Raw genomic sequence first — 23924 nt, 5'->3', positions numbered from 1 at the left:
TGTGTGTGTGTGTGTGTAATTACAGGCACGGCCTTCCGGCAGAAAAGAGCACTGAAGAAAACACACTCTTTGTTGGAGAGACCCTTAAAGGAGTGCCCTGTTTTCACTCTCTTTCCTCTTTATGTCAAAGTATGTATGAAACAAAAGGAAAAAGGTGTGTGTGTGTGTGCGTGTGTGTGTGCATGTGTGTGTGTGTGTGTCCAGGGAAGTTGAGGAATAAGTGGGCGTTTACTTTGCCTTGAGAATGAGTGGCATTCTCCTTCATTTCCTGCTAGCATGGCATAAGACTGACCCACACACATGCAAAAGCACACACAAAGATGAACCAAAGCAAACCAAACATAAACGTTTTGAGCTCATCTTAAAAGTGATCAGGCATCAGGGGTGAGATTGAGCGATCTGTTTACTCGAGTTGTGGTGTGACAGCTGGAAACAGAACAGTGAGCATTTACATTGAATAGCATGGGTGGTATGAGAGAGCGTAGTTAGTGGAGCGTTACATTTGCCAAATGTAAAAACACTCATAAAGTCCCAGTGTTCACAAATACAACAACAGGTTCTCTTCACTACAAGATGCTATGTTTCTCTATATGTTGAACTGCCTGGTATTCTGCCTCCTTGTGGCCGCAAAGTGTAAACTCTTTTACAAGCCAGACACAGAGTGATACAAAGTCCAATTAAAATCCCCTCAACCTCCTTTGGTCTCTTTTGCTCTCGGCTTCTACAAATGCATCGACTCAGCCTCTATCCCTCTGATGAAGTTGGAGTGAGACATTCTTCAGCAAGAATCAGCAAGAAGGAACCACAGTCAGGCTCCTGACTGAGTAGAGAGACATCCATAGTGTCTTACATCTGAGCCATCCAAGTGCTCTTTCCTTTCAGTTCTTCCTCTCTTTTGCTGCTCTAATGAGGATGAAAGCCTCCACCAAAAAAGCTTAGAGATCCACAGAGAAGCCCTTGTTCTTTGACCTTGACATCAGAGCAGGAATTATCTGCAAAGATTTTCAAAAAATGGAAGAGCTGATGTCAGGTTTGGAGTCTTAAAAGTCTCAACTTCAACACGTTCTGGCCTATAAAGTAGCTGCAGTGGGGCGTGAGAAGCTCAGCACTATATGAGCAGGCGGTTTGGCAACGGACAGTGTGAGCGTGTTCATCTGTTTGAGATGTGTGTGTGCGTGTTTGTGTATGTGTGTGTGTGTGTGTGTGTGTGTGTGTGTGTGTGTGTGTGTGTGTGTATGTCTGTAAGGAGTGTTAAATCCATGTAGATGTTTGCATTGCACAGGGCATAAAGTTTGCATGTGTGTGCCGATGTGCATCCAGCGTAACTGGTGTTTGTGTATGGTTGGTCACGCTTTGGCAGCGAGGATCAAAAGACTGGAATGGGCAGCTGGTTGGAGGCTGTTAGTTGTGGTTAAATAATGTACCACACACACACACACACAAATACACACTTGAGCTGCGTGTAACCACCAGTCAACCAACTGCTGACCAGTCGCCACCCACTTGAGAACACAGAACCCCAGTCAGTGGCGTGGGGGTTGCCGTGGTCACCGCACAATGTTGTCATCACGCCTGTGCCAGACATTGAAATACATGCCATGAAAAAAAAAAAAAAAACGGAGAGTGATGCTTGCAGAAGGAGAAGGGAAGCATAAATCTTCTCAAACTTCAGGTACTTGAATCGAAACAAAGAGGGGGTGGGAAGCTGACTGGAAACCACTAAATCTGTATGAGAGGGCCTGAACCTTGTGAGCAGATACGACTTTGAACAGTAAAGCACACGCTGCTGTGCATCAGCAGCAGCAGCTCTGCAGACCGCAGAACTCCTGTAGAACCTCGCTGCCAGGGGGGGAGAGTTCACGCTTTAGTGTGTATCCATTCACCCACTCCCCTTGAAGATTGTGTAACGCACTTTGATACTCACACAGGTTCACTCACCTAAGAGCAAGCATGTGTGGCTACACGTGCACCAACACACACACAGGTACATATCCAGTTGACTTTTCTTGCCGTAAGCCAGTGAAATAGAGGGATGCTGCCAAATGTTTTTGGATTTCAGAACTCCAGCCCACTGTCTTTTCCAGACTCTCTCCCCCCTCTCTCTTTTTCTCTCAAGCTATACTTCTCTCTCTCTCTGTCTCTTTCTCTCTCTGTCTCCCTCTATCTCTCTCCTTCCTGAGAAAGCCTGCTGCTGCTGCACTGAAACACATGTGATCGAGAAGTGTATCATCTCAGCAAAGCATGCATTTTGGAATCTTCTCTTTATTTTTGGACGTTTTCTCAGCTTCACTAATGTGTTCCTGTTGCTCCCTTCTCCTTTTCACTTTTTGCTCATCCCTTCCTATTCGTCTCTTATTTTGTCATGCGGGGTACCTGAGGACTCGCAGTCGCGGCTATCTCTCCTCTCTTTCTGTTTGCGATGGAGGGATGTCGTTACAATGGAATGCAGCGTCGCTTGCCAGAGACGTCACAGTGGATGGACAGAGTGAAGCAACGGGGGGATGAGGAGAAGAGAAGAGAAGAGAAAAAACAAGAGGACCATGCGGTCATTTTCAGTAGTCCTCCACGTCACAATATGTTTGTTTACCAAATTTATCACAAACTATCAAGCTAGTGGCAGTCCATGCCAACAGAGCATGTGACAGTGAGTCATGGCTTTGGTCACTCATGGTTCACAGATACAAACACAGGATCTGTCCGCATGGAGGACACTCCTCTTCAGGGGATAATCAGCATATCTGTTATAGAGCCAAACCCGCTGTACATATCCAACTACCACACGCCGCCCCGCCTCAATAACACACGCCAAATACAGACCACGACCACCTCAACATCTTCAGCAAAAGTCCCAGATGTGTGTGGGTATGGATGCATCGACAGTGTCTTAGCCCAAACACCTGGAAAATTCATGTACACGAGGCAGAATCCACGATCAATAACACCACTTTTCAGTGCAGAGAAACGTCCCTGTCTTTGCAGAGAACGTCAGGACACTCAAAGCAGATCAACAGAAGTTGCATAGCTACAACTTAAATATTAGAATCAGTGACCATACGGTGTCTTGGCTGGAGCTCGGTGAACAAACTGTACCAGTTCCTTTAAATCTGCAAGTTGTTACTCTGTGCTTAGGACTGAGGAGAATTATGCAGGTCCCATGACTGAGATATTGCACCGTCTGTTTTTTATTTTTATATTTTTCCTCCTTTCCTGTTTTCTCCTTCTGTTTCTTTTGGCCCTGCTCACTGCAGCGACATGTGATAAAAGTGAAAAGACAAGAGATGACAGGACACGAGGATGCTAACACAGCCAGAGGGAACTTGAGGGCAGGTAGGGCTTACCTTTCTCTCCTCAGAGCGTTAAAGGGCAGGTGGATGCACCGGGTAAGGGAAGCGGTAGGTGTGAGCGTCAGGTGGGTCTCTCTTCTACCTCCCTCCTTGCTTCAGCCACGCGTGTCTCCCATGGGATGCAATGGCATCAGATATTCAATGAACATGCAGCCAAAAAAGAGGAGTGTTGTCCTCCTGGGCAAAGACCTGGCACCCTGAACTGGTCCAGTGCTGCTCACAAGTGAAGAGGAATAAAAAAAAAAACCCAAAAACAAAAGTTAAAAATTGGATATTTTCAACTGCAGGTGGAGCAAATTGTCTGTTTAACTTTTATTATTCTGCCGCCAGCAAAAAGCAAAAAAGTTCATCCATGGGCTGTCTGGCAGAGACGGTGAAAGAGAGGGAGAAGATGAGAGAAGAGGGAAAAATCCTCTCTGTGCCGTCTTCACGCTGTCCAGACGCAGGTCTGAAGAGCACCTTCCCAAACTGTGTGCTCTCGCTCTTCAGGGTGGAAAGTAGGAGGGAAAGAGCGAGGAAGCAGGACAGAGAGGGAGAGAGAGTGAGTAACAGTGGAGTGAGACTCAGTCAGTCAGTCAAGTCAGTCAGGCAGGCAGGCAGGCAGCAAGGCAGTGTATATGTGGGTCCAAGCAAGCTGCACTCCCACTCCCAGGACTTATAACCAGGGGCTGTGCACCTCGCTGCTCCAATCTCCCTGGCTTACTCGCCGATCCCTCTCCCACTGGCTTATTTTGGGAAAGACAGACAGGATTGTTCATTGGGTTAACCCCCTTCATACAAAAAGCAAGTGTCTGTGGCTGGCTGCACAGAGGGGGGAGTGAGCAGGAAGGGGTGGGGTAGCAGCCGCGCAGAGAGGGGTGGGGTGGGATGAAGAGGAGGGAAGGGAACGAAAAGAGACGAGAAAAGGGGAATTGGCAGGCGTCTCTCGCTCATGTTCTGCCTCCCTCCACTCTCCTCTCCTTCCCAAACTCACCTTCCAAGAAATCACCCTGCCCTTTATCCTTTTGCTTCTCAGACAAGCTCTCTAATCGAATCATCAAATCGAATTTAACCTGTAGATACTGGCATGAAACACCACAGAGATTTTAATCCTAGAGTCTCCCACAAAAAAACTTCTCTCTTCACTTGTCTTGTAGTTCCAACAGCCATTTAATAATCTCTTTACATGACATAACACTGGATAAGTGTAATACATAAAGGAGCATTGTGTCGTCGCCTAAAACCTGCTGCAGTTTGCGTATAATCATTACATGATAGCACTCTCTCGGGGTTAATCACCAAAGCACAGCAGTAAATGACATCGGTTCATATTTCACTGCTACAGCGCTGCTATTCATTGCTACAAGATGTATTACAAGTATCAAATAGACCTTACATTTAAAACGTGCCAAGCATTTGCTGGGAAAATGCATAAATTCTCATCAGCATGGGTAATTGGAAATCATGTTTTGGACGTTAGCTAACAACCTGGACGAACTACAGTTGTTTCTTATCGTTCACCAGGTAACTTCCAAGACAGCAGAGGTCTAGTAAGACCAGCACAGGCTTAGCATTCAGTGTTTAATTGGCAGAGTGTTAGTTGGCCCTGTGCGATGGTAGTGGACCTTGAAGAGCAAGCAGTTCTGGGCTTGTGATTGGACGAGCTGGAGGGAAGCTGGCCTAGCCTTTTCCTGAAAGACCTACTGGGACTAAGCCATTGGTTGGAGTTGGAGATCAGATAGATACAGTGATTCCAAGTGGATCTTGAAACGCTGCAGCAAGGAGGAGAAAGAGAGGCAAGTGTCCAACATTTGTCCAAAGTTTTGTTTTTTTTTGCGGCTCCGCTCATCATCACGTTGTGCCAGCTGGGACTAATTTATTAAAAGATCTGTCATGTCAGTAACATCCACTGATTCATTACTTCAATCACTGCATAAATTCCAGCTAGTTATCGAGAGCTGGCAGTCCCGCTGCACTCCTTTCATTCATGTTTCGCTCATGAAGACTAATAAACGTCCCCAGACTGTGTAATTTACCAAACATTAGAACCAAAGTCAGGCTGAACCCAGCTTTGCCTCGCATGAGAAATATCGGCTACATCTCAATAAGGACGTATTTGGATAATGTCTACTATATTTAATGGGTCCCGCCGTTTGAAGAATGTTATTATGGCAAAATTTACAATGCAGATGGGGTTTTATGTGTTTCTTTTGTTTGCTTTTGGCAAATTTCATCAATATCAAGATAGCAAAGTGATTAATCGTGCATTAGAGTAATAAAGCATGGAATTCATTTCATTTCTTTCTACTCACAGATGTCTTTACTGTACTGATGGAGGGTCATAAACTTGGCCGATTGTTGATTATGCCATCAGAGTCAACAGAAAAGTATTTTGTTCACAACTGGAGCCGGCTTAATTGAATAATCTCAAAAAAATAAGCAAAAGGCGTCATGTCTGTGAAAGAGCCATGGTGCAGTGGAGGTTGACTGAATGGCTCTCTGAACATGGAAAGGGTGGAGTGACCAGATGCCCAGCAATGATGTCATCAATAGCAGCCCTGTGTGGTAGTTAGGCCTGCCATTCATTCATTCATCCCCCAGGTGTGTGTTTCTGTATGAGAATGTGTGTTTGTGTTGTTGTTGATCACACCCTTTACCACAAAAGCAACAGGTTTCTGTAGCTCAATAGGCCTTGGTGGAGGCGCGCACACACACACACACACACACACACACACACACACACACACACACAAACACACAAACACACAAACACAAGAAAGCCTCTGCCTCTTCCAGTCGTGGCTATGGTACAGTTCCACTGAAGAATTCTGCCTCTGGCTCCTCAAAAAAAAAAAAAAAAACTCAGCTCACCCTCTAATACTTTCACACAACACACATTCATTCTCACTCATAACCCATTTTGGTCAGCACACACCCCTTGAAAAATCCCCAAACCATTCACTTCAGCACGGTACACAAGTTCCCTCCCACTCGCTTGCTTTTACAAGGTGAAACATTCCCGAGAAGAGGGAAAAAACACCTGGTTGTCATAAGTTTCTCTTTTTTCACTCCACTTTTCCCCTTCGCTCCATTCCATTAGTAAGAGCAAAAACAAACAGCAGCCATTTACTGACTGGAAAACCGTTGCATTGCATCACACAGGCTTTGCCCTTGATGTTCGTCAGAAAGCCCTAAAATAAGCTGTGAAAAGGCAGGTTGGCGTCACCGATACACTCCACCCTACACCACACCTAGCGTCACCAAACATAGACCCACTATGTGTTGGCGTGTAGGGGTCTGTTCTAGTCAAAGGTGGTGGTGGGGTGAATTTATTTGTGGGAGCATTGAGCGTGTATGTTCCTTGAGTGGGTTTTGTGAATGGACGGAGTGTGTTGAAGGGTGGAGCTGTTTGTGTTTGTGAGCTTGTTTGGAATTAACTTTTAGGTTGTAATATGACCTTGTTTATTCAAGTCAGTGGTTGCTCTCTGAGTAAAGTATTGTATGGTAGTAATTACGCTGATAGCATAAGCTAATATGGTTTTGACAGTGTTTAATCTCATTGCTCTGATGCAAAAAACCCCCCAAAAAAACCCCTTAAAAGCTCCTAAACACCTTATTTTTTCAGTACTAGACTGGCAGCTTGCACCTATAGCACTTCCTTTCAGCTAAGCTCCTTTTATTCGAACAAGGCATCGATATCACGTAACAAAGGTCAGAGTTGAAGGTTCACATGAGGACAGCAGAGGACAGGTGTTCCTCTCTTCCATCTCTCTCTTTGCTCCTCTGCTTTTATAATCCCTCTTTCCTTCGCTATCAGCCTCTCTTCCCCTCGGGCGACGATTCAAAAAGGGCCGTTTTCTCTCTCAGGTGATGTGGTCCACCTTTGTCTGTTCTAACCTTACAAAGGAATGCCTGGCATTCACCAGGCTGTGCCTACACAGGGCTGTTAAGGTGAGTGGAAAAAGGTGGTGAAGGAGAAAGGGAAAAGGAAAGGGAATTTTATAGAGATAAATAGTTGAGGAGCACGGCTGAGGTGAAGAAAAGAGGGAGAATGAGGAGAGGACAATCAGGAAGAGAAAAGAAGCAGGAAGAAGAGGGGAAGGGATGGAAAGTGAATGACAGAGGGAGAAGGGAGTTTCAGTTTTTCACACGCTGTGGACAAAACTTGAGGCCTCTGAAACTGATATAAATTTCAACAGGGAAATTCCTGTGAGATGGACTTGGGGCTCTGCCACTGGGCTCGGCTGGCACATGGGTGAAGAGTGTGGGTGGGGTGATGGGAGGGCACAAGAGGAGCAGTAGGGGTGGTGTAGGGATGGATGGATGGACGGATAGATGGATGGATGGATGGTTGGATGAATGGAGCGAGGGAGTTTTTGGCTGGATTTCCCAGGCTCACCTGACGTGTATTGTTGCCGAGCTCGGTTTCCCCTCGGGTAATCATTTGACACCGATAAAAGGGGGGGGGGGGGGGGGGACGACAGTGCAGAGAAAAAGGATGGCAGTGTTTCCACCTTGGGAAAAAGCTCTCTGGAGAGATTAGAGGACAGCCGGGGCAATTCTTCCGTCTGTTGAAAGGGGCAAGAAGAGACTGGGGGGGAAGAGAAAAGGAAAAAAGCGAGAAAAATGAAGAAGAGGCGGTGCGGTTTGAAAGGGGTAAGCAAAGTAATTCCCACCATTCTTGCGCTGGCACATACACGCCTACAGTGTGCGCGTGGTCACGCTTACACATGCGAGATGCCGCAGCACGTGCAAATAGAAGAGTGGAGACTGACTGGTGGTAATTTACTGCTTCTGTATTTATGGCGAGTTATTTTGACCCTGGGTGGTCCCTGCTGAAAGACTTCTAGGGTCATTAATCATCAGTCGGGAATCAGATGTCAGGTGTGTGTGAGCAGAAAGAGAAGAGGGTTGGTCAGTAACCAATGAGGGAGCGAGTTCACCTACTGTACTGCACTGTATGGAAGAAACTTCAAAATGTGCAAGTGTGTGTGAGCGTGTTTGAGGTTAGCCTTGCGTACCAGTGAATATCCCAATCAGCTGAGCTGGTGGTGGGATGAAAGAATGTGAAGATTATTGCCGGGTAATTGTTTCCAGAGTGCAACAGTGCTGCTTTATCTCAAACAGAGGAACTTTCATTGCAGTGTGTGTGCGTACACGAACACGCATCTACTGTAGCACAAGTCAAGGTTGTGAGATACGTGCATTAGCAGAAAAACCCAGTGATGGGAATCCAAAAGGAGCGTCAGTGCTTTGAGGTTAAGCCAACCTGTCATATTATGTGAGGCTATCGTGAGGTTTTGGTGAGTCCCAAAAACTAAGTTCATTATTTCTCTTCATCTTTCAATGTAACATTCTCAAATGTGCATACCTACACAAACGCACTTTGCAACTGTAATTTCCCTGGCCACTACCCGAACCAATATCCTGCCAGTCTTCTGCTAACACACTCTCATGCAAAAACAAACACACCCAAAGATCTGTACTCAACTGATAAGCTCATCGCTCTACCAGCTATTCAACAATTCAAATCCTATTTTCTTCCTCCCTCTTGTCGACAGATTCGTCTCGGCTATAGCCGGGCCCTGACGGGGCAATGAGAACGGCGGTCATTTCGCAAACACAGGAGGAGAGAGACGGAGACACGTTAAGGTTTGTTTTGTTATAGTTTTTAAAAACCATTTTCCGTTTCAGGACCAGCAGGCACGAGAGCAATTTCCCCTCACAGCAGCAGCAACAGAATCCCCAAACCCAAACAATCAGGTCCAAATAAATAAAGTCAACTGCCGGAGTTTAGACATCTCAGCGGCACATCCAAAACTCCGCCCTGGTCAGATATGAGGGGCTGGCACTGTGGTCCAAGGATTGGCAAAGTTCATTCATGAGTGTCTTAACCCTCAAGAATTAATGTTAAGACAGGAAAATGTTAAGCCTTCTGAGTACAGGAGGTTTATTATTTTAGGTAAAATGTAATGAAGCCCAGAGTGACAAAGTTGGCTCCAAATGTTTTTTAGGTCCTTTATCTCGAGATCACATCTTAATTATATCATTCACTCTCAAAACAAACTGTTTCTCATAATCATGACCCAATTATCTCATTAGCTTGCAGTGTTGCTGTGCCAGTTGTTACATTTTGTAAACCCATTAATTAACATCCACCATTTTAATCATAGCAAGATGTCAAACATGTTAACAGGGTGTTGTGTTCTTGTGATCACTTGGATAAATCACTGTGATGTATACGTTATGTTATGGTAGTGACAAATTTAATTTTAACTGCCGGAAAACAGATAAAGTTGCACTTGATATATATGTTCAACAGAGACTCGACAAAGATGTATTGCCTAAAAACAACAGAAAGACCTGGTGTCATTTCTGCGTGTGTAAGACAAAGGTTAAATGAGTTGGTATTAAATGATCCGTGGTGTTAGCACTCCCACTGACATAGTCTATTCTGTCAGTCTGATGGATAGAGTCCAAAAAGACACATTACTGGGGCAATCAGGCTTATTTCAAGTTAATGAGATATTTTAGCTTTAATCGTGAGACAATAACATTTTATATCTCAACATAATGATATAAACTATTTTCTCAGGACAACCGACGGCACAATATATACATATCATTTGTGTAGATAATTAGATAATTAAGTCCTGTATATCAGAAAACAGTATGATATACTGATGACAAGGTAATTAAGCTCTCGATAGGCCAAACAAGCTTGCTAAGCAGCCACAGCTGACTTTCCATTTTGAAAACAAAAGCATGATAAGCACAATGAGAAGATGCTACAGTTAACTGTCAGCGAGTTTAAGCAAAGTGAGGTGTGCTCAAACTGTCTGTCGCGTCTTACCATCTTAGGACATGTCAATGAGAAACTGTTTAGAGCAAAAGTTGTTTTATTTGTTAGAGAAAGAAACACTGCTAAGTAGTGACACGTCATTTCTGTAGTTCAGCAAGACTTGAACAGAGATGAGTCTCCCAGAGTGAAACTCTCTGATCACATGTCGTTTTCAGTGGTTCAAAATGAGTTTAACTTTTACGTAGGGGCTGATACTAATGGTTATTTTAATTATTTCTTAATCCGTCTGTTATTTTTTCAATCAATCAAAGATTTGGTCTATGAAATGAGAAAAAAATTGTGAAAAATGCTCATGACAAGTTTCAAAAATCACAAAAATAGTGAGTCTTCACATTTGAGGAGATGGATCCGGAGAACGTTTGCTATTTTTGCTTGAATAAACAACTGATTAACCGATCACCGAAAAGGCTGTCAATTCGTCGATTGACTGATTTATTAATTAACTAAATGATTAATCAACTCTCCATCAAAAGTTCAGCGCTACAGCTGGAATGTCTCACTGAGATAATTTTCCCAGCTGTATTACACTTGTAGGTCCTGCTCTCTCAGGGCTCTACATCAACCTGGGTTATGACCTTTTGAGGGGAAGCAATCCTTTTCCTAACCTTTACCCTCTGTGTTCACACTAAGTAGCTTCTGTGTTCCCGCTGCAAATGCCTCAGGAGGTCAGTGCGGTCCTCTCAAACCCGCTGTTGTGAGTTTAGCCCTATTATAACAAACTCATTTACTCACTTGACCACTTGCTGACCCTGGGGAACTTTCTAGTATTGTTTGTTTTGTGTTACAGCCCCTTTATAGCCAAATATTCCCACTGAGCTTTAACTGTGAAGCTGTCACTGGTACCGTCTGTGAGAGGGCACATACACACATACAGACGTGCATCCTGCTAAATCACACACACACACACACACACACACACACACACACACACACACACACACACACACACACACACACATTCATATACAGTATATTGGCGTCCTGTCCCACCTGGCTTCCTGTCTAGCTTTGTGAATGTGTCCTGACCTTGATGCTCACAGGAACCTCCTCCCTAAACAGCTGTTTCCACGTGTCCCACCACCCACCATCCTCCAAACACAAGGAAACTGAGAAATTACACTGTAGTCACTGTCTCAGAGCTCTGTTCACACACAGTCTGTGCATATCACATCATGAATTTCAATTTCTGAATGGGTAATATGTCCTGATAAATGCATCTGGGAAACCAGTTTGAATAACACAAAATTAGTTCTCAGTGAGACATTTAGAAATATTAACTGTCGGAAGGGATCATTTTTCACCTTTGATCATTCTGGGAGTATAAAAAGGGAACAATATGACTTTGTTCAGAGTCGGGGGAATTAGCCATTAAGCGCTGGTGACTGAGTGACTGTTTGATCCATAACGCACCCTTTGGAGAAACACTGTTTTTTCATACAGAATTCATTTAGTTGACTTATTCCTGTGAAACTGAGAAGACAGGGCCACGCGAAGATGGAAATATGTGTGTGTGTGTGTGTGTGTGTGTGTGTGTGTGTGTGTGTGTGTATGACACAAAACAAGCTGTCAAAATGGGGTATAAATAATCAGGCTGTCAACATGTGTGCCAGGCCTTTGCCAACAAACCACAGTTTATGTCAGCGGAGCAGGGATAACTCTTGCTCTCACATACACCTACAGGGAGTAAGGGGACAACTTGGTTTTTGAAGGCAAAGCATTTGTGTTTCTCTGCCTTTCTGCCTCTCTCCCCTCCTTCTGTTTTTTTTGCTTTTTGCCCGGTTTCTCTGCGAAAGCCTGCAGATATGTAGCTCTGCAAAAGAAAACAGGCAGCAGGCTCTCCAGCTTTGGTTAGCATGGAGAGACATGCCAGAAAAACAAAGACTTGCGAACTGTACAAACACCACAGCAGGAAAAACTGCAGCTAGGACCACCCATGGAGGTGGCAAGTGAGCAACCAAGACCAAAACCAGCATCTTGGATCAGGGTGCTACTAGATAAAGAGCACGACATGCATGGATGGATAAAGAGTCAGATACAGATGTGCCGCAAAAACAGCTGAAAGTATAAAAAACCAACAAGGACAGAAAAGGGAGTAAATGGAAATGTGGCCATGTCATAATGAAGCCCAGTAGGCGTAGGAATTGCAATGGTTACCGTGGCAACAACAAGTGTGGTCTAACACTACAGCATACACTAGTTGAGGAGGCACTTATGTCAGAAATACAACAGAGGAGCAACAAGTGAATCTGTGTATAACGCAGCCAAACAAATTCAGCTTGTTTTAATAAAGATGTCAGTCAAATATAACTGAAGCCATGATCTAATTTCATGCTGCAAATGGCGTGAGGATTCTTCATCTAACAGCTCACTGTGGCCCGTTATTGTTTATCCCCTGCAGTGTTTAATTGATTCACAGTTAGAAAGTGCAGAAAATGACTGTTGCCTTGTTTTGTTGTTGCATTTTTGATGAATGATGATGACGTCTGTGACAAATACATTGCATTGTGACTGCTTCAAAATAAAAGCCATCCTGTGATTCACCAGCTCAACACTTTTAAAGGGGGCATGTGTACGTTTTCTCTGCTGGTAATTTGTTTCTTGCCCGGTGAGTCACTATCAGAAAGTGACGAGACGGGCCAATGCTAGTTGATTAGCGTGCTAACTTCAGTAGAAGAAAAGACGTGATAGAGACAAGAGTTAACATTGGTGTTGCTCTCCACCGTTGGAGACAGCTCTTAGCAAATAGAGGAATGAATTTTGATGATGAACTCACAATGTTTCTTCTAGATGGGTAAGCAAACAGCTGGCTATGTAGCAATAGCAAAACTTACAAGTAGCTCCTTTAATGTGAGGCAGCAGCGGAAGGAAATGTTATGGTTCTAGAAGTAATTACTTGATAAAGCTCTGATACAGCATTAAGAGACTAAACCATAAACAGCATGGTTTACTGCTGGATTTGCTGGATTATATGCTTGCATTGTTCCCTGTGAATACCTTCAATCTGCAATCTGAAAGCAGTGTAGGAATGGCGGGCTCCACCACTACCAATAAATCTACTATACAGAGAGGTAATTACTGAATGTAAATAGAATGAACAACCACAAATAATATAAAAATGGGGTTTGGTTTCATGATAATCTTAGCTTTAACCATTATTTATTTGCCACAAGTACAATCTTTTCATTATTGCAACCATACTTTCATGCACGGGATATCGCAGGAAGAAAAAGAACACTGACACTGAATGCTAAAAACTTGAATCCAAGGTTTACAGAATCGGTGTCTGGTGTACGGGTTGCATACTGCAGCTGAGACCTGGAAAAGGTCTTTATCCTCTGCAGTCTTTTTCACTAACATGCCTCCAGACCCTCCACATGGCCAAGCAACTCACCACCACTTAACCAATTAGCACCTTCCTCAATTACCAATTACAGCTGGCTGCCACAGGCTTGGGGCTTCAGCCTGTCTCTCTGCACGCTTGTGTCTGTCTGTTTGCACACCTACTAGTGTTTATGTGCATGAAATGTAGAGGCTTGGACATGTGCAGGACATCTTCATTTTCTCTTGTAGATTTCCTGCTTTGACTAGCTGCTAGCGGCAGGCGTGTCTTTTCTTTCCTGAGACAGACGAATAAACATTATTGTTGGAGCTAAGGCCAGTAACTTGCATTGGACAAGGTCGTGACATCTGTCAGTTGTGTATGCGTGTGTGTGTTGAAGAAAGACACAAAGAGGGTGGGCTGTATTAATGCATGGAATAACAGAAATGAGAAAATAAGTGAGAGGGAATAGAAGAGCCAAATCATGCATTACATACATTATTAACAGCACCTGTACAGTTATGTATCAGGTTGTACATTTGTTTTTGTTTTTTTTTTATAGCACATTATTGTTAATTTAAGTTGCCAAATAAATGTTTTTTGCAACAGTTTTACTCTGTGAAGCTTTTTCCTGCTGTTAGCTGCTGCAGCCGGTCCCAACAACGCCACTGTTATCACTAATGTTACACGTGGCCAAAGTCACAAAGGAGATTAATCCAGCCCAGTACAAATTCCAGGACAAACAAACATTCACACTTTGCATCCAACACTGTGCTACTCTCAGGCCGTAAAATGCAAATAATTTGCAGAGGGACGGAGCTGAGCTTGTGCTCTCTCCAGGCCATTTTCTCGTGGGAAGAGAAGCAGAATGTGAACTGCAGAGGAAACAACATTTTTTAAAAGCATAATAATGATTTGTTAGTGTTGCAATTACAATTCAATTGCGTTAAATTGTCACAAAGTGCAGTCAGTGGAATTTATGAAGTCCAACATTTAAACACAGACAGCGGGCAGAGCTTTTATGATGTCGTTTAATGTCTGAGTGTGTATTAGTGTCTAGATGTCTGTGTGATAGAAGTCTACAATAATGAAAATTCAGAGAAAATCGCTGTATGTTCTGCATGACCTTTGGATCAGATTTACTACATATAGAGGAGACAGTAAATGATGCCTCATCCAAAACAATTTTAACACAATAAATTCAATGATCTCATCTATAAAAAGCCAACAGATTTTGTAGCCTATAAATATGCTTTCTCCCCCCCCCCCCCCCCATATATGCCTCATAAAGCTGAAGTCATGCTATCCTGGAAAAGATATTAGTCTTTGTTATGTATGAAACCTAAAGCCACATCACTAACTTTATTTGAGTCACCACTACCACTTAATATCGTTTAATTCAACACTCCATGTTAATTCATGCCCACAGCAACTGGAGTGGGTAGTAGTTTTAGGTGAAAAAAAAAAGCAAAAAAGCTGGGGACAAAGTGAACTGAATACTGTACATACTGTATAAACAAGTATGTATGTGCATGTGGTATATAACAAGTTAGATCCCTCCGCTCATTTCTGACCTTTTGTTCATCATCTCTCCCCATTCTATTCTCTCGTTCTCCCTCCTCTCCAGCCTCTTGCCCTGCATCCTCTACATATTTCTCTCTTGGTGTGTGTTTTAAAGGCTGAGCCCTCAACCCAACCAGTGGGCTGTGGTTCCCTCCTAAACCATTCACATGGAACTGGTTAGGAAGACATTCCTTCCATGGAGGGAATGTCTGGCACCAAGCGCCTGTAATACAGAAATCATAAACGGGAGGTCCAGCCTAATCACATCCCGTGGCACTCTCACCCTCTCTGAGCTCCCTCTTCCTTCTTCCTCTTCCTCTCGCCCCTCTCTGAGTTATTAAGAAGGGCATGGGGAGACCGAGAGCATTAGCTGATCTTATCGTTTCTTTTCCTGTGTAATATAATGGTGTAAATCACTTGTGGAAATCAAGGATCAGATTGTGGTGGTTGGCAAATATTCTCTCTTATCTGATCCTCTGCCTCCAATCCCAAAGAAAAGGTGTTTCATATTTCCACAAATACATAAATACATCAAATGTTAAGGATTAGGTGCATAAAAGGGCTGTTCTGTTTTGCAGTTGCTATACCCCAAATTTCTCCCAACAAAAGGATGTTGAACAGGCTATGGTTAAAGTTTGATTAATCGGTGTGAGCTGAATGTCTGCAATACACTACACATGGGAGAGAAATCTGTTTCTGCCCTGCAAATGGACTGGAAAGAAAAATCACACACAAGTACTATTTCAAATGAAAACACATCTTCCCTCAAAACAAGTGAGTATGTGATAACACTCTAACAACAGTCAGGTGGTGGAAGTATCACTTTCGTCTCCATGTTTGTTTGAAAGTTTTGGTCATAATATCAAATATCTAATGAATTCAAGAAAATAAGTGATTATTGTCTAACTAAGCACACAGAGTAGTAAACCAAGTGTGTGCAGATCAATAAACTTTTTAAACTCCACTCATCGATATTTTGATATTAACAGTGGATGAAAAGTGTAATATAACAGAGGTTGCTAGTGATGAAGCCAACGGTAATTATCACCGGACTCTGCAGTTCCTCCAATTTTTATTGGATGTTTTAGCTTCTTCCAGCTACTTGTTATATTTTATGGCGATCACGACATGCTGGTGGAATCTGAACAAAAGTCTTTAAATTTGCATGATTGATGAGGAAAAATCTCTCACATGTTGTTTGTTGATCACAAATACCACCGAAGTGCTTCTTTCAAGTGGATAGCTACAGAGTGTTTGGGTCATGAATTCTTTATTATGACATATTTCAGCAGCAAGGTGCTCTTAAAGATCCCAAGTAACACAAATGATCAGGTTCGACTGACATTCAAGTGTCGCTCCAAGCGGATGCTGTTAAACCCTTTTAAAATTCATCATAGCATCTTTCAAACCCAGTAGCAATACACTTAGCTGGCAGTTTATTATGTACACACAAATGGAGTGGACAAAATAATAGAAACATTTGTCAGTATAGCAGTTCAATAGCACCACAAATTACAACCTCCAAAAATGATCATACAGTTGAATCAATACCTCTGTAAAACAGTTCCAACAAAATCTGAACATTATAACCTTCACGTACGCAGGCGCTAGTTTTAGCTAGGTGTACCTGATAAACAGGCAGTTGATGTGTATGTGCAGTCTATGTGGGTGTGTTGCAGTGTTGTGTGCATTGCTGTGTGTCTAAGTGTCTTTTTGGATACTTACCACTGGGAGTCGCCAAAGTCAGACATTTTCAGATTCTACACACAATGGCAGAAATGGAAAAAGTATAAGAAGATTATGTAAGAATCTGTCTTTTGATGTGTTGCAACTCAGTGAAGTCCTTTTAACAAGGAGGAACACAGACAGATGCAGAAAATATTCAATATTGCGGCTATATTCCAAAAAAATATGTTTTTTCCACATTTTGTGCAGCTATTAATATTTTTCTACATGTTTTTCCAAAAGGGGGTGAATGGACGATTGGTCCTTAGGACTTAGTGTCCTCCTAATAAGCTCCAACAAGTCTCTGTCAGTCTTCCTGGCTCACTTTGGGGAACCTACAGATGTCCCTGCCTCTGTTTCCTCCTCCTGTTTCTCCACTGCTGCACTTGGCCCTGATTCGTCCTCTTGGATAGAGGCGATGAGAAACGGGGCGGCAGAGGATTGCCTCTGTCCCAGTGCCTCATCCATGAGGACAAACCCTCGCCAAGTAGAAGCACTGGGTTTTCCACTTCACGTTCCCTCTCCTGACCTTTGGCAACTGAAAACCTTAAATAGAGAAAAATCAGGCCCAGGCTCCGTTTTAGCGGTTAGCTTTTGAATTTGTTGGCTGAAATAACAACTGTCACTGTGGATTTTATTAGCTGTAGATAATTAGCATCAATAACATGAGCTGTAAAAACTACAAACTTGGCTGTTATCTAGTTAAACTGCCCTGTTTGTCAGTGTTTAATATTTTGGCCATTCTCTAGAGAAACACACACCATTTAGTACCATTATGGTAAGCACAACGCTGTTAGTCTCTTTTGATTAATTAGGCCATTGATCTTCTCATCTAATTCCCAGCAAGAAAATATTTGTTCAGACATTGGTTCTGAACAATAGGGGACAAAAATAGCAACGATTAACTTCATGTAGAAGTAAATTCAAGTGCACCGAAAGACTGGGTGTGTGGTCGTCCATGCTGTCACGCAGAACACACACATACATGCTGTCAACACATGTATGAAAGTGCTATTAGAAGGTAATTGATTATTGTGCTGCTTTCAAGGCATTTTCTGCCTCACCTTCTCCCCTCCCGTCGCTCCGATTCTAGGTCTTTCTCTTCATTTTGCTCAAATACTGTAAGTGGCACCTCCACCTCTTTCCTGGTTTGGATTTCTAAAGGAAACACTCCATCAATGGACCCCTGAAAAACTGGCCGAGGCAAACAATGGTGCCCTTGAATTTCTCCTGCTCATTTTGCATGTAATGATATCTAGATTAAACACAATATTATTGTTGGCCCATGCAAGCTAATCACGATTTTCTCTCACCCATGCGTCAGAGTACAGTGCATGTGGAAATAGCCCTTATTTCAGAACACCGGTTACTTACAGCTTCCTGATGGTAGTTTTGGGTAGAAGAGTTAGGAGGAGGGAGACGGTAATTACAGTGCAGAGAGGAAAGGAATATTGAAGCAGCAAGGGAATAAAAACAATACTTCTCCAAAATCAAGTGTTGCACAGGAGAGAGGAATAAAAAGCAAAGAGTTTAAGTTGGTTCACCCTGAAATCAATGCACACTTTATGATGTCAGTGGCATAGTTTGTGGTTAGAAGAATAGTTTGACATTTTGGGAAATACACATATTCGCTTTCTTGCCAAGAGTGAGATTAGCAGATTGATACCTGCATCCATGCTGTGATTAGCTTATCTTAGCTTTGCATAAAGCCTGGAAACAGAGAGAAACAGCTCGCCTGCCTCCGTCTAAAATTTGAAAATACATGCACCTACCGACACCTCTAAACCTCAATGATTAATTCATTGAATCAAAGGGAAGTATTCAGTAACTGTATGACCCCAGGTGAAAACCTGCGGGAAGCCTGGGGTGTGAAAGAGTACCTGCTGGGACAAAAAACAAATAACAAGATCCGTGTAGGAACATGGAACGTCCGAAGCATCTATCTGACATCTAAGACAGCACAAGTTCTCAGAGAGATGAAGAAATACCACCTTGATACAGTGGCAATAAGAAAGTGTTGATGGACTGGCTCTCCATGAAAAGTATGAGTGATAGGACTGTGTCTGTGAAGATTCTCAGTCATCCAGGTCATGGTTATCCAAGAAAAGTTGAATCGAGGGCAACTGGACTTAGTTGTAGATACTTGAAGACGTTTCGCTTCTCGTCCAAGACGCTTTTGTATTTTTTTCCTGGCTATCCTTTCACCAATTTGAGGGCGTTCATCCCAAAATGCTCAGCAAGATGTCTGTGAAGATTCTCAGTCATCCAGGTCATGGTTATCAAAGAAAAGTTGAATTGAGGACAACTGGACTTGGTTGTAGACGTTTCACCTCTTGTCCAAGAGGCTTCTTCACTTCTGCAGGACTAAAGAAGATTTTCTTTTTTCTGATTGAGGCAGATCGGGTTAGGGGTTGGGGAGTTATGTTGTGTTCGGATGGACTCCTCCAGGCAAAAGAAAACCTGGATGACCAAAAATAGCCTGGTACAGAACTATGACGGGTGAACCAGACACAATGAATTTAATTTTAGGGAGCTTTAAGTGTTGGCAAAAATAGAGAACCAAGGAGGGAGCTCATTGCGGTCTTCAGTCCCTCAGGGGATGAATAGGATTAAGGTAAGAAAAGGTGCATAACTCAAGAAGTTGTCAGTTTGAACGGTTTTTGAACAACTGAGATACGTGTTTAAGAGTAAACCTTTAAGGTGAAGAGAGGCAGGTATATGAATTTTGAATGTCTTTCACTAAATTGGACAAAACAGTTACAACCTGCAACAGATTGAACCTGCTCAGAATCCAAAACTCAGCAGAAGATTCAGAAGCAACAATCAGATTCAACTGTATCCTGATGTTTGTACATCTGTATTGATGTACATTTAAATGGTAATGAAATAATACATAAACAAAAAACTATACCATCAGTGACAAAAAATCTTTACGCAGAGTGAAAAACAATCTATCAGCAAAGTGATTGATAATAGCCTCCTGTAACCTGGCTGCGATGTGGTCAGTCAGGGAATCAGCTCTATTACTAAAAGAAAAGCCATGACCCACAAGAACCTCAACACAATACAATTAGCATCTGCACTTTCACTCTCCATAAAAAATGTGTCCCCCTCTACCACCACCAAGATACCAACATTCTTCCCTTAATTTCCCCCCTCTCATCTATCTCTTCACCTGGGTCCCCTGAATAACAGGAGCACACAGGAACGTAGGGTAATCTGTCTGGGCCAACGTGCTGGGCTATGCATGGGCTCATGTTGAGGCCCGGCCTAATCACCTTTCGGATCAGCACGGAGAACAGAGAACGCTATACCTTTTATCCCAAACCAAAGTCAACAAGGCAGGATTCCTGGGAAGCATTGCAGACATTCTTGAAAGCAGAAAGGAGGGGCAAAAAAACAACAAAAAAAAAGAGCAATTGACCCCTCTCTCCCAAATTTAAGAGGAATAGAAAGTGAAGGAGAAAGGAGGGCATGTGGTTGTAGGATAAGACAAGGTGTGCCAAATGTTCCAAAGAAGTTTACAACTTACTTTTGATTACTTTGCTCTTTTTGTGGTTGATTTTTATCACTGTAAACGAAGAAAAAATCTTGAGGAACACCACAGAATATGGTTCCTCACATCAACTACTCCACTGTCCTCACCCCTGCTTTTCCCTCTCCCTTTGTTATTTAACGTCACCCCTCTCCCTCCCTGTGCTCCTGCTCCTGTGCCGGGCCAAAAGTTTGGCCGGTGACCCGGGGTAATTAATAACTCCCTTAACTAGGTGTTGTTTGCACAGATGGACCTCCTCCTTCAGAACTGGCCACCCTTTTTGCAGATGCTATTTCCTCCCTCCGGTTAGCCAGAGCTATCACATGCTGTGTAAACACTGACGCTGGCTGAACATGCCAAGCACAGCAGCAGCACTCCTGTAAGAGTTTGAATGTGTGAGTCAGTTTGCCTGAGAGTTGCCCATGTAGGATTTGTGCCCTCACATTTTCAAATTGTGTGTCTCTTACCCTCTTTAATATAAGAGTATGAGCTCTCTGAGTCATAATAACAACTTCAACCACATTTTAGAAGAGAAATTGAAAGAAAAAGAAGAGAGAAGAGAAAGATGAGGGTAAGTGTTAGAGGGAAAGCTGAGAGTGGTGGCAGTAGGAGGATGGGATTGGAGACATTTTGGCCAGGGATGTCAGAGAGGAATCAGTGAATAACTTGGCTTGTTTCTTTGTGGTGAGAACAGCATGGGCTGGAGGCTGGAGCCAGAGCCCACAATGTCTAGCGTGGAAGGTTCTCTCATTAGAGAGACTGGAGCACACAACCTCCTGGGAACCGCAGCGCCAGAGCGCAGCACTCATCAGAGTCCTGGGAACGCTCACTCTCAAGGCCATCTCAGGTATAAATGTATGGCTATTGGAGGTTTTTGCGTTTTAGTTCCTTTTAATAAGTTGTCACTCTCGTCTTTTGTCTCTGTGCACCATGTGTCTGAAGTTTGTGGTGATGCTTGGAATTGCCATGCAAATATCCCACCCCTCTGTGTTTGTCGATTGAGAACGTGTCTGAGAGTATCCAACGAGACATGAGCGGAGTCTCTGTACTGTGTCCAGTGCCAGAAAAGTCGCCTTTGAAGGAGTGCAAAGGCATGCCAGTGTTTTTTGTTAAAACACTGGTTTTATAGCTCTCAGGGAGCTGAGCTTTACTGGTTGGCAGGAGAAATGACAAAATGCAGAGAAGGCGCAGGAAAGGGAAGAGGAGAAGAAAGGCAAAGGGTACAAATATTTTAGTGTGGGGTCCTCTGCGTACAGATCATCGGACCATCTGCGACAAGGTCTCAGAGGCGGGCTTTAATGTTCCTGCTTGAATGAGGAGGAAAAAAATATCTGAACCTGTGTACTCAGCCGGAAACCATAAACGGTCAGGAGTCTTAACAAGAGCCATGCACATGTAATTGTAACAATCAAAAAGTCATAGGGATACAGAAGTAGAAGTGTGTTCTCTCCTAAATTACCCCTGGCATGTGGATCCAATAGCAGGCCGTAAAATACATGTATATTTGACTTTACAGAATCTCATTTAACCGTTTTTTTTTTTTTTTTTATAGGGATGCCTGTTTGCTTTAGGGATAATGAGAATATAAAGGTCATTATTGAGTTAGCTAGAGAGTTAAACTTGTGGAATGATGTGTGTGTGGGTGTGCATGTGTGTGGGTGTGTGTTAGCCTGAATGACTGAGTGTCTGACAGTATGATTTCTGTGAGACCCGCCGAGTTTCTCCCATGCTTAAGCACGTGTGTGGCTTTTCAGTGGCTATATCCAAAAATGTGTTCAGAAATACCTCAGACTATGACCTCAACTCAAGAAGCTGGTTTACGATTCATGCATGTAGCACTTGTAGCTATTAAAAGTCTTCAAATGGAACTGAGAAAAAACAGGCAAAAGTTTAAAAGAATACATTTCCAACTAAATAAAGATGTGTAACTAAGGTGTACGGATTGTTCTTTGTGTGCACTCAGATAACTTAGTCAGTAATTCGCATGTTACTGCTAGTACAGGATGTGTGTGAAGGCCTTAGAGCTTCTGCATTAACTTTTTTGTGTTAAATGCACTGCAACAGCACTACTGGTGTTGGTGTCAAACATCGTCAGTTGTGACTGATTCCCAGTTCTATTCTACCAAGGATAACATACTGATGCTGATGTTGACTAGCCTTCTTTGCGATGTACAGGACAGTAGGTTTCCGGCACTAAAAATGCAAAAATATGATGTATCAATAATGATGGAAAAATCATATTGATTCTTTTGGTTAAAAAAAAGTAAGATTACTGTAGTTTGACAGTTTGGTTAGCTTATTTTCACACTCATCAAACCATTAAGCGACCCCTGTTGCCCTACGGATGTGAGCATTGTCATACAGGAAGAGAAGACTCCCATCAGGTTAGATGGTTTCATCATAGGATAAAGGTCATCACTCAGAACAACTTTGTATTGATTTGCAGTGACCTGTCCCTCTAAACGGACAGCTGGACACTAACCACACAGCAAAATGCCTCCCACAGAATAACAGAGCCACTGGCTCCCCTCACTGCAGGGGTCACAATCATTCAGGTCTGTATCATTCTCTTCATGTATGCCACACATACACCCACCCGCTTGTGGAGATCATGGTGAAGGATGACTCATCTGATCAAATCATTACACATCTCTGTAGACCAGTGCCAATGGTTTGTATACGTACTGAAGGTTTAGGCACCGCAACCCTAGCATAAACATCCCTCTCTATGTAACCGTTGATGGACTGTTCTTGCTAACTCAGCCTTGTCACATCAATTCTCAGTCTCCTGTTTCTTTTTATATATCGCATGAGCATCACGGCCATTAAACGTGCGCTGTCGACCACAACCTCCGACCCTATTTTTTGAGAGTTAGATCTAAATACAGATGTCACTCTAATCACTGTTCCTGGCCAGTTGAGCAGTCTTTGTGACTGGAGCTCTTGCCATTCGAACCCCAACAACGAACCCTCTTTTCTTCTTGCCATCTTAAAACAAAATGAGAATCAGCTGGGTCTGCTCGGCATTTTTACACATGCCACAGAGCATGACTGGATGTTAATTGCTTAATTGTACCATGCAGTGTGTGGAAACAGCTGTATTCATTATGTTTCTCTGCTCATTTATTCAGTCTTTTCCCTTTGGTTTGTCACCCGTCTGGTATTTTCATGGTGCCGTTGGTGTTGGCCTTGAGGTTGCGGGGGAACACAAGCTAAGTTTGACCGCAGTGAGACCGGTAAGTATTTGGCCTTAACCTGAAAAACTGTTACATTCAAACACAACTATGAGAGAATTTAATGAAAACATATACTGTTCTCTGACATGAAGCAGAGTTTTCAACTTTGCCAATTAAATGAAAAATGTATTGCTACAATTTATATATTTGGTGCACCTCGATATTTCAAACAGAAAATCTTGCCGTTTTGACATCTTTCGTACATTTAACATATAAATAATAAGATCAGAAGCAAAACATTTTAATTTTTCTTTACAGCCACTAAAATGTGCAAAAAGCATCATTTACGGTAAGTATGTACTAAGAGGCCTCAGAAGAGCACTCTCCTGAAAGCTGCAGGTGTTTCAGGAATGGCTCCAGT

General features: G+C 43.0%; 1 protein-coding gene across 1 annotated transcript in view; it reads right to left on the bottom strand.

Annotated features, from left to right (window-relative positions):
* Positions 1–4104, bottom strand: part of col8a2 (collagen, type VIII, alpha 2) — a 47547-nt gene extending 43443 nt beyond the window's left edge. The window contains exon 1 of the mRNA XM_023431091.2: positions 3339–4104. The gene's annotated coding sequence lies outside the window, so the exon portion shown is untranslated. The remainder of the gene's footprint in view (positions 1–3338) is intronic.
* Positions 4105–23924: the final 19820 nt, after the last annotated feature.

This window comes from Seriola lalandi, unplaced genomic scaffold (genome assembly GCF_002814215.2).
Source record: "Seriola lalandi dorsalis isolate HSWRI2012SDOR001 ecotype SW California unplaced genomic scaffold, Sedor1 jcf7180002054916, whole genome shotgun sequence".
Taxonomy (NCBI): domain Eukaryota; kingdom Metazoa; phylum Chordata; class Actinopteri; order Carangiformes; family Carangidae; genus Seriola; species Seriola lalandi.
This window is presented reverse-complemented; position numbering and strand designations above follow the sequence as displayed.